The sequence below is a fragment of the Nicotiana tabacum genome, chromosome 10 (assembly GCF_000715075.1).
Source record: "Nicotiana tabacum cultivar K326 chromosome 10, ASM71507v2, whole genome shotgun sequence".
NCBI lineage: Eukaryota > Viridiplantae > Streptophyta > Magnoliopsida > Solanales > Solanaceae > Nicotiana > Nicotiana tabacum.
In genome coordinates, this window is record NC_134089.1 from 35,301,739 (window position 1) to 35,308,069 (window position 6,331).

Below are 6,331 nucleotides of genomic sequence, written 5' to 3' on the forward strand. Positions count from 1 at the left end.
ATCATCTAGCTTTAAACAACAACTAATTAACTAACAAAATAAACTAATAGCATATTTTCTTTGATATTTCCATATTATGCTATACCTATCTAATAATACCGTAAAGTGTAAATAAAGCCAACTTTCTGCCATGCTTCCTATTTACACAACTCAAAGATAACTAAACTAATGAAATTTCAGCATGGATAACATTATTACAAAGTGAAAAAATAAGACAATCAACTTGTAGCCATCAAGTCGAACTCACTACTGGCTATCCAACATGAAATCAAAGTTGAAACTTAAATGTTTAAACTTAAACGATAGGAGGCAATATTACAATTTAAAATTTCATTTATTTGTCATGTTGAATCTCTTTCCAACATAAAGTTTAAGAGATATGTACCTGAAAATGAAGGTAGAAGGAGTAAATTTCAGCAGTTGCAGCAGTAATAAATTCAGCAGAATATGCCAAATAATTCAGCAGATTTGAGCAACAAACAGGATCCGGGGAACCCAAATGAACAGTGATGATATTTTTAAAAGACACTGCAGATTTTAACTGAACAATGGAAACAAATAAAGTTGAACAGATTCAACAAAAGAACAATATTTCAGATTTCAGTTTCTTTTCAGTTTCAAATTCCCATTTTTCTGATTTTTTCTGTTTCTGCTGCTGTATCTGTGTGTGTGTGTGACTGTTCTCTTTGTTTCTTTTCTGTTTCTTCTTCCTCTTCAGATTCCGAAAGGAATTTGATTTTTCTGCTTGATTTTCCACACTCAAATCTGACTTTTCACTCTCTTAAAATCTGCTAAGTCAGATTTTCTTTTGAACTACTGATTTTCTCTCTTTCCTTTCTTTTCTGTCTGAAAAGGTTCCTAAATCAGATTTTTTCTTCTTCTCTTCTCCTAAAATCTCTCAAACTCTCTTCAAGTCCCCCCTATTAAGCTGTCCAGCTCCCTGTATTTATACAGGGCTGGTCCTATACTTTTAAGTGCTTCTTGGACCCCTTTATTCTTTTTAAAAAACAGAAAGTTCCACTACAAACTACTTTTTAATACTTTATATGATCCTATCCTGATTTTAAGCAGCCCCATTACCCTTTGTTTCCCATTAGTATCTTAAATTATAGCCATTACATTCCACTTCCAGCACACTAGCACTAACACTGTTTTTTACTGTTTCATTCCCAGAAATGCCCTGAAATCCTACTGTTATTACTGCCCATTAATACAAGATCAAAATCTATTATGAAACAGATTTAAAAATCTGTTCAAACCTAATTATCAACCTGATTTAAAACAGCTAATACCAATTCTCTTAAGTTCCTAACACAGTTGTATCTACCCAACAATTGTGAAATTGAATTTACCTAACATCTCAACAACATCACACAGAATTCAACAGAACAATTCAAACTAAATTTGAAATATGTATGAATGCAGGGGCATTGTCAGTATACTGACATTGCCTGAAACCAACTGCTTAGAAATTAATACTCAAATGTTTGATAAACTTTCTGACTTATTAAACAAGAACCAACTAATTAGCAAGGACTAACTAACTGATTACAACAACATGATAATAGTCAATCAAAATAGGTGAGCAGGTTATTACAATGTATTATCATAAACGGGGATTCATAATGTAACTAATCGACGAACTTAATCGAGTCGATTACACACATTGTAAACAAACATAACCAACAGAAACATTTCACTTTAGGAATCAAGTAGACGGGTAGGGGACAAGTATAACAAAATTGACTAGAAAATTATGAAAAATTAAACAGACTAATGAAAACAAACATATAATACACGTAGAATACACATGAGAAATAGAAAAAATACCTCTGACCCTTCAAATACATTCCGACTTGGACTCAACTTGGATTCGTATTTTGTTTGAAATCAAACAGACCTTAATCGAAGTATTTTCCACTGAAAATACTTCGACTAAGGTCGATTAAACCTCAATCTTTTAATCAATTTGGACAAAAATCCAGAAGTTTGGTATTTAGGGCTCCTGAAGGTTCGATTTGGGATTTAACCATTTCTGGTCAGATTCGAGGAGAACCAAATATGATACAAAGGTGAGGGTGGCCTAGGGGTCATTTGGTGTTAGTTTGAGGTAGGTTGGTATAGGTTCAAGTTTTACTCGAATCTTCAAATGAAGATTCGAGCAGTTCCAGTAGGACTCGAGCCATGCAACTAACAAATCCGTGATGAGGGTATCTAGGGGAAGTTGTGGTGTTATTTTGGAAGCCATCGGAGAAGGTAAGGTTTTCAGGCCAACCTTCGATTTAAGATTCGAAGAGTTAGGGCCTGATTCGAAGGAAATCAATGTTAGATATGTGTAGAGGATGTTCAGGGGATTCTAGGGTGTTACTTTGGTGACCGGCGGCGTTGATGCCGCCGGGTTTCAGGCGGTGGGATCCTAGGGCGGCTAGGGTTAGGAGTGGGGTTTGGGGACGATGATGAACAGTGAGAGGAGGGGGGGTGTTCAGTTAGGGGCCGGGGTAGGGGCTTGGGACTTATATAGGGGTGGGGTGGATTGATACTAACCGTTAGATCAAGTAGAATGAAGGGCCAGGATCAATTCATTAAACCAAACGATGTCGTTTGGTTTAATGCCAGGGTCGGCTGAGTCGGGTCACTGGGTCGGGTTACGGGTTACGGGTAAGGGGGTGAGATCTTGACCGTTGGTTGGATTTGATCCAACGGTCCCCGAGAAGCCACGACCAAACGCTGTCGTTTTGGCTCGTCTGGTTTGGACCAGACCTGGGCTGCCTAGATTGGGCTGTGGGGGGGTTAAAAATGGTTTGGGCCTGATTTTTTTGTTTAGGATTTTGGCCCAGATCCGTTTTACCCACTTAATTTCTACTTCTTTTAATTTCCTAATTAAATTCCTAATTATTAAATTCCTAATTAAAATAATAAAAACAAAATTATCATAATAATAATACTAATTATCTTTTAATAACCACTAACACGTAGATAAAACATTAATCATACAATGACACAATTAATATGACGAAAAAATAAAAATGCATATTTTTTGTGATTTTGTTTTGAATCAATTATTAAATACATAATTAAATCCTAGATATGCATGAAACATATATTTTTTTTAATTTTCAATTTATTATGACAAAGTAAACATTTACTGACATAACACAAATATTTAACACCACGCAAATTCAAGAATTACACAGTAAAAGAAATTTATTTTATTTTTTGATTTATTTTGGAGTAGTTTTCGTAAAGCAAAAATCACGTGCTCACAGCTGCCCCTCTTTGTGCGGAAACTTGAAGAGTTTTCGTGCAAAGATAAAGTGAGCAGACACGAGCGATTTTTTGCTCGTTCAAATACTCCATGGGAAGCATTTTTGAAAGATTTGACCGAACCTCTGCTTCAAAGGTTTCCTACATATCCTTGGCTATAAAGGAATCAGGTCAATGTAGTTCGGGAAGTTTTGGGTAGCTGGGACTACCGTGGGACTGTGATGTTACTGCTGCTTCGTGCTGTTTTTACTGCTTGCTAACCTCCTTATTACACCTTAATTCAAAGGTAATACAAAAAAGCTAAACTAGTCTATGGTACATGAATTATAAAAAAAATCTTATCAAGATCATGCCCTTGCGTTTCTTGTTGTCTTGATATCTTGGTGACTCTTGGGCATTTGGCTTATTCCGTATTCCTTTTTATTGTGTCCCGTATTTTCTTTTGGGACTCTCGTTGTTTCTTGCTGGGGATTTTGTTGGACTCCTCTGCTTTATTGATTCTAAATGTGCTCCTTTATCATATGAGCGGGCTTTTGATTTCAACGCTTTAATTGTATTCCCTCGTTCTCCAGGTGGGTGCCTTGACTGCTTCTTTTCTTTCTTCATCCTCATTCTCCAGGTGGACGTCTGACTTCTTTTTAACTTCTTCATCCTCGTTCTCCAGGTGGACGCCTGACTTCTTTCTTTTCTTCATCCTCATTCTCCAGGTGGACGCCTGACTTCTTCTTTTCTCATCCTCATTCTCCAAGTGGACGCCTGACTTCTTTTTTTCTTTGTCCTCATTCTCCAGGTGGACGCCTGACTTCTTTAATTCTTCATCCTCATTCTCCAGGTGGACGCCTGACTTTTTTAATTCTTATCCTCATTCTCCAGGTGGACGCCTGACTTCTTTTTAACTTCTTCATCCTCGTTCTCCAGGTGGACGCCTGACTTCTTTCTTTTCTTCCTCATTCTCCAGGTGGACGCCTGACTTCTTCAATTCTTCATCCTCATTCTCCAGGTGGACGCCTGACTTCTTTAATTCTTCATCCTCATTCTCCAGGTGGACGCCTGACTTCTTTAATTCTTATCCTCATTCTCCAGGTGGACGCCTGACTTCTTTTTAACTTCTTCATCCTCGTTCTCCAGGTGGACGCCTGACTTCTTTCTTTTCTTCCTCATTCTCCAGGTGGATGCCTGACTTCTTTAATTCTTCGTCCTCATTCTCCAGGTGGACGCCTGACTTCTTTAATTCTCATCCTCATTCTCCAAGTGGACGCCTGACTTCTTCAATTCTCATCCTCATTCTCCAGGTGGACGCCTGATTTCTTTAATTCTTCATCCTCATTCTCCAGGTGGACGCCTGACTTCTTTAATTCTTATCCTCATTCTCCAGGTGGACGCCTGACTTCTTTTTAACTTCTTCATCCTCGTTCTCCAGGTGGACGCCTGACTTCTTTAATTCTTCATCCTCATTCTCCAGGTGGACGCCTGACTTCTTTAATTCTTATCCTCATTCTCCAGGTGGACGCCTGACTTCTTTTTAACTTCTTCATCCTCGTTCTCCAGGTGGACGCCTGACTTCTTTCTTTTCTTCCTCATTCTCCAGGTGGACGCCTGACTTCTTTAATTCTTCGTCCTCATTCTCCAGGTGGACGCCTGACTTCTTTAATTCTTCATCCTCATTCTCCAGGTGGACGCCTGACTTCTTTAATTCTCATCCTTATTCTCCAGGTGGACGCCTGACTTATTTAATTCTCATCCTCATTCTCCAGGTGGACGCCTGACTTCTTTAATTCTTCGTCCTCATTCTCCAGGTGGACGCCTGACTTCTTTAATTCTTCATCCTCATTCTCCAGGTGGACGCCTGACTTCTTCTTTTCTCATCCTCATTCTCCAGGTGGACGCCTGATTTCTTCTTTTTCTTCATCCTCATTCACCAGGTGGACGCCTGACTTCTTTGATTCTCTACCAGGTATTTCCTGACACAAATATTGTATTTGCCCCTATTTTAAATCAAAGAAAACTTCATTAGTTTAAAGCAGGGTGGTTAACTGGGGCATTCTTGCCGATGGTGAGGCTTCTCCTCATCTCTCTTTATTGCCTTGGAATGGTTGAAAAGACTGTTTTGTCCTTGTAATTGATCCTTGACTATAGGATTCCTCTCTGTACGTTTTCCTTCAAACCCTTTTAACTGTAATCATATGTCCCTTCTGACTTTGCTGATCCACTTTTGATTTCACCTTTCTTATACCCATATCTTTTATCTCCCACCTTTCGTGGCCGTGTTTTGTATCATGTAACCTTGCATCTTGGTAGTATACCTTGACCTTCCTTCTTATTTGTTTGGAATAAAACTTATCTCAAAGCTTTTAGAAAAGTAAGATTATTAGTGACGAAACACGCTGATTTCGACAATTATACAATGAAAAGAAAAATCCAAGTTTGGATGACTGTTGGAGAAAGAATAAAAACTTATCTGATTGGAGTTATTGGCACCAATGATCAGGGTATGCATTTCAGATTAATCAACCCAGTCTTTTAATCAATCTCCTTTCAATTGTCTCATTTTTGTTTTTGCCAAAATTTTCATAATCCAACTTCATTTTTCATTTCACAGACCTGTTGGACTTGCAACGTCTCAAAGAGTTTTCACTGATAAACTTTCCTCATTTGTTCATTTCTCACTTTCTTTTTGCCTTATGGTGCCCACGAAGGTTTTCACCAATAAGACTCTCTCATTTTACTTTCCTCTCAACTTCCGTCGCCTTATGGCGCCCGTGTGGGTTTTCACCTATAAGACTCTCTCATTTTTACTTTCTTTTCTTGTTTGTACCAGAGTGTTATGAACCATCTTCATTGGCTTGACTCAGCATTTTTCTAAGATTGATCGAAAGGTCTTTTTGGTATGGGGTTAGAAAATGGAAAAGGTATTAAAAGCTAAATAGCTTTGGTATGGGTTTAAAATTACAACTCTTGGAATCTTTTCGTTATTTCCAATATAATTTTTTGCCCCAGTTTCTTGATTGGGGTCGCTTGATGTTTCTTTTGGTGCACATTATGTATATTGTGCACCCTATGACCGAGC